We start from the raw sequence: 8,867 nt of genomic DNA, 5'->3' as shown, positions 1-8,867 counted from the left end.
TGGCCATGCTAGCTTAAGGTACCTTTTAAATTCAGGAAAACAGCTCCTTGTATGCAGTTGAAATTTGAACTCGCTACTCTGCGTGTAACCCCGGTGATTTTTACATAGGCTGAGGAGAAGCAAATTTGAAATCAGATTATCTGTCGACATGACTCCGAATACTAACGTAGAAATACGATCATGGCATATGGATCCGCGTACGGAACGAAAACTAGATATGCAGCATGCAGCGCTGCTTCGAGTATTTCATTACTTTGTTATTTACTGTATGACAAAAATAGAGTAAAATACGTTTGTCTTTTCTTATTAGTTACTGCTTGTATTACATAATTAAATATTCTCGCATGCAACTTAAAATCCTGCTTATGTGTTTGTTCATTTTTTTCTTAAATAATCTCAGTTACTCAGTTGGTACGGTATTACCTACGGAAACCAAGGGAAGCAATGCTTCCCTTGCTTCCCTGAACCGCACGTCCCTGAACTATAGTACTGTTACAGTAGTAAAGTTTGTGAGGAGCTCTCTGCCTGTATTTTGGAGCTGGCTGATAGTTTGGCTAGCTGTTGAGCCTGTGAGGCATGGTACAATCTCAATATTGGTGGCTGTATATGAGCTATAATTTATTAATTATTATGTAGGCATTTGTGGAGTACTTCGCAACATCATCATCATCCTCATCATTACTCTGTGTGCGTCCACTGCTGGACATAGTTCTCCCTCAGCTCTTTCCATCTATCTCTGTCTTTTATCCATTTTAAGGGTTAACATAATCATTGTCTTCTTCTTCTAGTGCCGACTCCACTAATGAAGGTTGGCTATAACTAGACTTAGGCAAATATGCAAGTTGCATATTTTGCATATAATGCATAAAAAATGTAAAAATTTACAATTTTGCATATTTTTATGTAAGTGTGCATAAAGTGCATATAATTTTAAATTTTGGTTGTAACTATACATATATTTTTATATCACTGTAACAAGTAGCTTTGAAATCTCAATATTTAATTTTGTTTTATAATCTCTTGGTACATATTCAAATTTTGGGTACCTGAATGTAGTAACTAATAAAAGAGCGGCTTATTATATTTACACAGTTTTGTCACGTTTTGGTTACAAAGGTTCCAAAATTAGCCAGTTTATATCTCTAGGTAAAAATTTTTATTTTGACGGACCATTTCGCTTTTGTTGTAAAATAAGACGTGAACACGTGTCTTCGTAATTGTGAATAATTATTGTACATACTTTGAAAATGCCGAAAATAAACAGTTCAGTGTCGTGGTGTCATTCATAAAATCAAACTATAGTTTTGTTCAGAAAACTATTACTCAATTAGAATCCTCCAAATAATTATCATTGTTAGACAGTACATTTTAAATAAAAGAATTTGAATCAGTGTTTCAAAACGTTAAAAGTAATACATATAGGATAGAAAATTTTTTAAAAGTTTAAAGTAACCATGAAAAAAAAACAGTGGTTATTACCAGATTTTTTCTTAAGTGGTTCAAGTACTAGCTGGGACATTTTTCGAATCACTTAATTTAGAACCAACTATTATCGTAAATTTGAACAATGCCCCAATTACATCAGTTAATCTCGAAAGAAGTTTTTCTATGTAATCAGATAGAAGCCATAAGTATTTGTTAGAAAATTTTGAACAGCATTTGATAATTATTTATTGTTACCACAATTCGAAATAATAATATCAATTATTTATTTGTTAAAATACTTAAATACTTAAATATTTAATTAATTAGCTTAGTTTGCAAAATATATACATGTTAATTAATACACCATGTGGAGATATTGTAAATATGTTTGTAAATAAAAAAATACTGTAAATATTTTTTTTTTAATTACATGCATATTTTCTAGATAAACGTGCATATTTTTGGGTAAAATACTGCATATTTATGCGCATATTTCATACCTTTTTGTTTGCATATGTGCCTAAGTCTAGCTATAACCATTGCAAATTCGTCTCTATCTTCTGCTTTTCTTGAAAACGTCTGTGTATTTAAACCGGTCCAATCGCGAATGTTTTTCAGCCAGGATATTTTTCGTCTACCAACTTCATAATCCGCTGTAATAACTCATACTTGTCATTTATAAGTAGGTGCCCTAAATATGCCGTTTTTCTCCAATATTTTAACCAATCATGTTTATTGTTCAATAAAGATATAATAAAAATGTGACTTATTAATAAATGCATTAACATATATATTAAAATTCTTGCCAAAAACTAACAATTTGTATATTATACTTATGCATGGCTTGTGGTATCTGGTTCGATGGTAACTGCTTGATGTCGAATGGTACAGCTGTTGACTTCTCTTGACCTGGGCTCGATGGTAGGCCTCAGGTCAGTGCAGCTCTAGTTTACTAGAGTGCAGTCTAGTTGCGATGCATCCATGAAGTCCTGCCTTTCCTTAGCATCACCGGTGATGAGGCTTGAAGCTCCCGAAGGGAGAAAAGTGATTTGTTCCCAAAAACTAGAAAATAAGACACATATCAAACATCAAGAAGGAACCCAAAGTGTGCCAAGTCTTCCATTCTTTTAAGAAATAATCATCAGAAAGAGTAGCAGATGACAAGAATAAATTAAATGGAATTAAGATTGATACTACTAGTTAAAATTTGATTGCTAAAAGCATATCAATAGATGAAATGAAATATGAAACATGTGCTTTTCGACATGGAAGGTTAGGTATTCGCGGTGTGCAAGTACTTGGAAAGGGAAACGAGAAACGACCGTGCGCGAGTCGCGTAGAAATATTGCAACTATCTTAAATAATTCATATTGTCAATTGAAATTGTCAAATTGACGTATATTTCATACCTTCTGTCATTGACGCAGAAAAATTATATATTGCTCCACAATATTGATATGATATGCAATTATTATATAAAGGTAAATTTAATTAATTGTATTTTGCTTGCAGTACTGCATTTTAATAACTGATTTTATTTATTACATACAATTGTTTACGTTTGCTAAACATAACCTGCATCTTATTTTTTCTTCTTATTATTTTTTTGGACTATGGTCTTGACAATTATCCAGCAACCAGGACTAATATAATTGGCCAATATAATTAAAAGCGCGAATAAAAGTACAGAGCGTAGAAATAGAGGTCGCTTTGCCGAACTTGCACGGTCCCAATAGGAAAAAATGACTATAAAAAAATTAGTACAGGCCTAGAATAAAAACTCACCCCAAGAGAATATCAAAGTCTGGAAATAAATAGCTATTTTTAAAGCTTCTTTGGCTTTTATACCGAAATTAATTTTCCACCAGCATTTTGAGAATTGAGAGACGAAGTGTCACTGTCATGACAGTGCAACGTGTCACTGTTGATGGCAGGCATGTTCCGTATTAAGGCAAACATCTACAGAGTAAGGATATATGAAGTACGTTCAGTATGACTTAGATGAAAAGAGAGTTGCCTATAGAACGGGCGCCAAACAAGTTTTTGGCGCCAAACAAGTTTTGCCAAAACGAATACAGAAGATAATGATTAATGAAATACTAAAGAAAATAAAGTAAAATAATTATTTAAACATAAAATAGCAAAGATGTGACGTTTATAGCGTTACAATATTAAAGAGTAATGTTGAACACACACAGCCCTGTCTCACTTCTCTACTTATCTGTTACGCATCCGTGCTATTTCCATTTAATGTTACAACAGTATGTTGGTTCCAATAAAGATTTCTCTATGTTAATATGTATACTTTGTGTCGAGTCCTTTTCGGTTTAGACATTTCATGAGAATGTTATGATTAACTTTGTCGAAAGCTTTCTCATAGTCTAGAAATGCGACGAAAAGATCTTTTTGTTGGTCTCGACATTGTTGGGCAAGAGTTGTGAAACCATATAGAGCTTCTACTGTTCCGAAGCCATTACGAAATCCAAACTGTCTATTATTCATATCCGCTTAACACTTTCTGAATTATTCCTGCATGTATAATTTTTAAACGCTTTTCTTTACTTCAATAGTTTGCATCAAATCTTTAGACATTAATTTGACTGACTTTTTTTTTAATGAAAATTTGCAGACATATGCATTCGCGGGAACAATACACGAATAGTCAATAATTTTTGAAGTGAAAACTTCTTTAGGGACGTTGTGCGATTTTTGTATAGGGGAAAAGGCATTGAATTCGCGACCGTCATTGCGACCGTCATCGCTTATGCTATATATTATGTGTATGTATAAATTGTGTAGAGGTATTTAAATTTAAAATAAATGTTAAACCTATTTTAGGATGGGGAAAAAAGATTGATTTCGCGACCATCATCACGACCGTCATCGCTTCGGCGAAATACACTTTGTACATATATACCTAGATATATAATGTGTATGTATATATAAATTGTATAGAATTATTTAAATTTAAAATAAATGTAAAACCTATTTTAAGATGGGGAAAAAGGATTTATTTCGCGACCGTCATCGCGACCGTCATCTCTTCGACGAAATAAATTTTGTACGTATCTATATTATGTGTATGTATACATAAATTGTATAGACGTATTTAAATTTAAAATAAATATAAAACCTATTTTTGGATTGGGGAAAAAAGATTTATTTCGCGACCGTCATCGCGACCGTCATCTCTTCAGCGAAATAAATTTTGTACGTATATTATTATAATGTACGTATAATAATAGTAATATTATTGAGGTGAAAACTTCTTTAGGGACGTTGTGCACTTTTTGGATGGGGAAGAAGTATTGAATTAGCGACCGTCATCACGACCGTCATTGCTTCGATGAAATAAATTTTTGAAGTGAAAACTTCTTAAGGGACGTTGTGCACTTTTTAGATGGGGAAAAATCGTATATAATATAGCTATAGCACTTCTTTTTGGATGGGGAAAAAGCATTGAGCTCGTAATTTATATACTTTAAGAAGTTTTCACTTCTGTCGGCACTCCCATGAGTGCTTTATTTTTTTTTATATTTATTAATTGTTTAAATAAAAAAAACCATTTGAAGGGAAAATGCTTAAATTCTCTTGTTTTTTACAATGTAGAAACTTGAAACTTTTACGGATTATAGCTAACGATATGAACTATACATAATTTCACTTTTTAAGTTAATTGTTTACGTTATGCTTCATTCAAAAATAAACAATAAAGTTTCAAATTTTGAACGCTCATATATTTGTTTATATATAAATCGGCGTTTATCCGTGTCAAATTTCAATAGGATACGAAACAAAACTTCAACCAAAACTCGAATTCAAAAAATTCGTGTTTTTATTGTAGTCTTATAAAAACCACCGGTAGAGACGTTTTGTGCTACAATTAACATTAGAATTCGTTTTGTCGTATTAATTAATTAAACGCTTTTTTTTAGTTCAATCGGTTGGGTCAAATTTTTCAACGTTAATCTGACTGCCTTTTCTTCAATTCAGATGGCTAAAAATTTGCAGACATATGCATTCGCGGGAACAATACACGAATAGTCAATAATTTTTTTTTGTTTGTTAATTGTTTAAATAAAAAAAGCCATTTTAACGGAAAATACTTAAATTTTTTTATTTTTTACCATGAAGAAAATTGAAACTTTTATAGATTGTAGATAATTATATGAACTATACATAATTTCGCTTTTTACGTTAATTGTTTACGTTATGCTTCATAAATAAATAACAAAATTTCAAATTTTTTGCCGATCCCGACTACTTTTCATGTTTGTACATCATATGTTTTATACATATTTTAATAAACATGACGATATATTTTATTGTTTGAAAAGGGTAAGACTAAAAAGTAAAAAGTAAAAAAATATGAAAAAAATATTTTTAAGAAACGCTTTTCTTTAGTTACGAGTGACTAAAATTAACATATTATAAAAAAATCAACTAAAAAGCAAAAAATAAAAAAAATTTAAAAAATCTAACACATTCGTTAAAGAAAAGCGTGGTGCGAAAACCGTTTATTCGATGAAGACGCGCCACGCTTTTCTTTGACGAATGTGTTAGATTTTTTTAAGTTTTTTTTAATTTTTGCTTTTTAGTTGATTTTTTTATAATATGTTTAATTTTACTCACTCGTAACTAAAGAAAAGGGTTTCTTAAAAATATGTGTTTCAAATTTTTTTGTTAAAAATGCTTTCATTTCACTTAATCCAATAACAAGAGTTAAATATTTTACATTTACATCAATATTTCTTTTTTAGATTTTTTTTTAACATTTGACTTAATAATCTCACTATCTTATCTTTCTTCTAAACGTCTAAATATTACCGTTTAAATATATCTAACCGTGAAAACATCGATAGTTCAAACCAAACTTGTGTAATTTTAAGCAACAACAAGATCCAGAGTGTATAAAGAATTTAAAAAAAATGAGATCTCTTTAAAGTTACCTGTTATTTATTCTACCGGTATCCTTCTCTCTATTACTACTTTGACTGTTTGTAACGAGCTACTGAGGAGAACTGGGTAGGTCCGTAAATCTTATATAAGTAAAGTGTAAAAAGTTAACTTTGCTACAAACAATAGTCTCGAATTACTTTGTTGAAAGATGGGATGTGCCACTGCCGATAACTTTGAATCGAAACAACTTCTCAAACAAAATTTTCTGTTAATTATCTTCAGACTACGAAATACTCGTCTCAATTACGAATTCATTTTATCATTTGTTTCCTTTTTGTTACATTTCAGTAATTAAACTCTAATTTAAAGTTTGGCCGAAGAAATTTGAGCATTTTCTAACTGAAAATATTTAGGTAGATGATTAAAGGACCGTATTTATATTAAATGTGATAATTATTGAGTTCCTGTATGCTAGTAAACAGTAGGATTTACTGATTTCACTTTGTATTATTGGAAAGTATTAGTTTTTGCATATTTATACAGGGTGTTTTAAAAAAAAAGGTAACACCGTCTCTAGGACAGGTTAAAAACTGAAAAATAATTGTGCTTTGTTAGCCGAAAACTACGGGCAACATTGTAATGAAATGTTATGCGAATATGTTTTGGAAGCTGATACGTACGTAACATCACATGCATTTGTTTTTATATCCAGCTCTCATAGAGGGCGCTAGTTACAAAGTTCGGACATCTTGGATATTAAAGCCCCCTAATATGTCTGTGTAGATATGGGTGCGTTCGGACGACCACAGCGGCTGGACAGCTGAGCCAGCAGTAGCTGTCAGACGTCACCGCTGGAAGTCAGCCGCTGAGAGATTTACTAAGCTTTCTCTATCACGGCTGGATACAACCACTCAGCCGATTTCTGCTGACAGCCAGCCGCTATGGTCGTCCGAACGCACCCATTGCAAAGATAGTACTCGTACTATCTTTGTACTCATCTTGTACTCATAGATTTGGCCAACTCGGAAAAATAGCGTAACGCGGAGCAGTTCTGGTCGGTGGTCTATCCATCTCTCTCTACCGGCGCTTAACTTTCTCTCTCTAGCATATGATGGCCGCCGCCTGTGTGTCACTGCCGTTCCGTTACTCCCACCTCTTGGTAGATACACTCACACTCGCACGACAGACAAAGATAGCTAAACCACCGTACTTGATATCGGCGTTACACCCCGATGCATTGAGTAGCATATGACTAGCCAGATCTATTTTCTTTACATATCTCTGAGATATTGGCAATGAATCCGACCCGGTCCGACCGTCACATGTAACACCGTTGCCGTATCCTCTATTTTTTCATACTATCACGTTACAATTTTTTGTGATATATTTGTGTGTGAAATATATCATTTTTGTATATTTTAGGTATGTTCTAATATATTATGTATATATAGGTTTTTACTTGATTATTTTAAATCATTGTGACGTTTAACTTGCTAGAAACCTTGTAATATTGTGTACCTAATGTGTTCAAAGTAAGTAGTTTTGAAACACCAATTAAATAAAGTTTATTATGTTGTTGTTTTCAGCACTTTTAAAAAAATGTGAAAACATTGAATTGTCCACGTCCGTCTGTACGTCCGTACGTCTTGTCTGTCTGTTTGCAAACTCAACTCCTCCGTCATTATACCAGGTAGAATGACAAATAAGGTGTCAAATGAAAGCTTATCCAAGGATGGTACTAAAGGTGAGAAATTTCACCTAGACTGTCTGTCCGTCTGTCTGTCCGACCGCGTATATGATTCCTTCGTCACTGTACCAGATAGAATGACAAATGAGGTGTCAAATAAAAGCTTATAATCCAAGGATGGTACTAAATATGAGAAGTTTGACATAGGCTGTCTGTCCGTCCGACCTAGTATAGTGACGGAGGAGTTATATTCGCGGACAGACAGACAGACGGACAGACAACCTAGGTCTAATTTCTTACCTTTACTACTATCCTTGGATTATAAACTTTCAGTTGACACCTCATTTGTCATTCTACCTGGTATAGTGACGGATGAGTTATACTCGCGGTCGGACGGACAGACGGACAGACAGCCTATGTCAAATTTCTCACCTTTAGTACGATCCTTGTATTATAAGCTTTCATTTGACACCTCATTTGTCATTCTACCTGCTATAGTGACGGATGAGTTATATTCGTGGTTGGACGGACAGGCGGACAGACAGCCTATGTCAAATTTCTCACCTCCAGTACCATCCTTGGATTATAAGCTTTCATTTGACACCTCATTTGTCATTCTACCTGGTATAGTAACGGAGGAGTTATATTCGCGGTCAGACAGACAGACGGACAGACAACCTAGGTCTAATTTCTTACCTTTAGTACTATCCTTGGATTATAAGCTTTAATTTGACACCTCATTTGTTATTATACCTAGTATAATGACGAAGAAGTAAATGTTATTATTCTATTATTCTTGTAGGTACATTTAACATTGATTGAAATTATGAAAGAAATATATAGAAAACAGCATGGC

The sequence above is a fragment of the Diabrotica virgifera genome, chromosome 5 (assembly GCF_917563875.1).
Source record: "Diabrotica virgifera virgifera chromosome 5, PGI_DIABVI_V3a".
Lineage (NCBI taxonomy): Eukaryota > Metazoa > Arthropoda > Insecta > Coleoptera > Chrysomelidae > Diabrotica > Diabrotica virgifera.
This window is presented reverse-complemented; position numbering follows the sequence as displayed.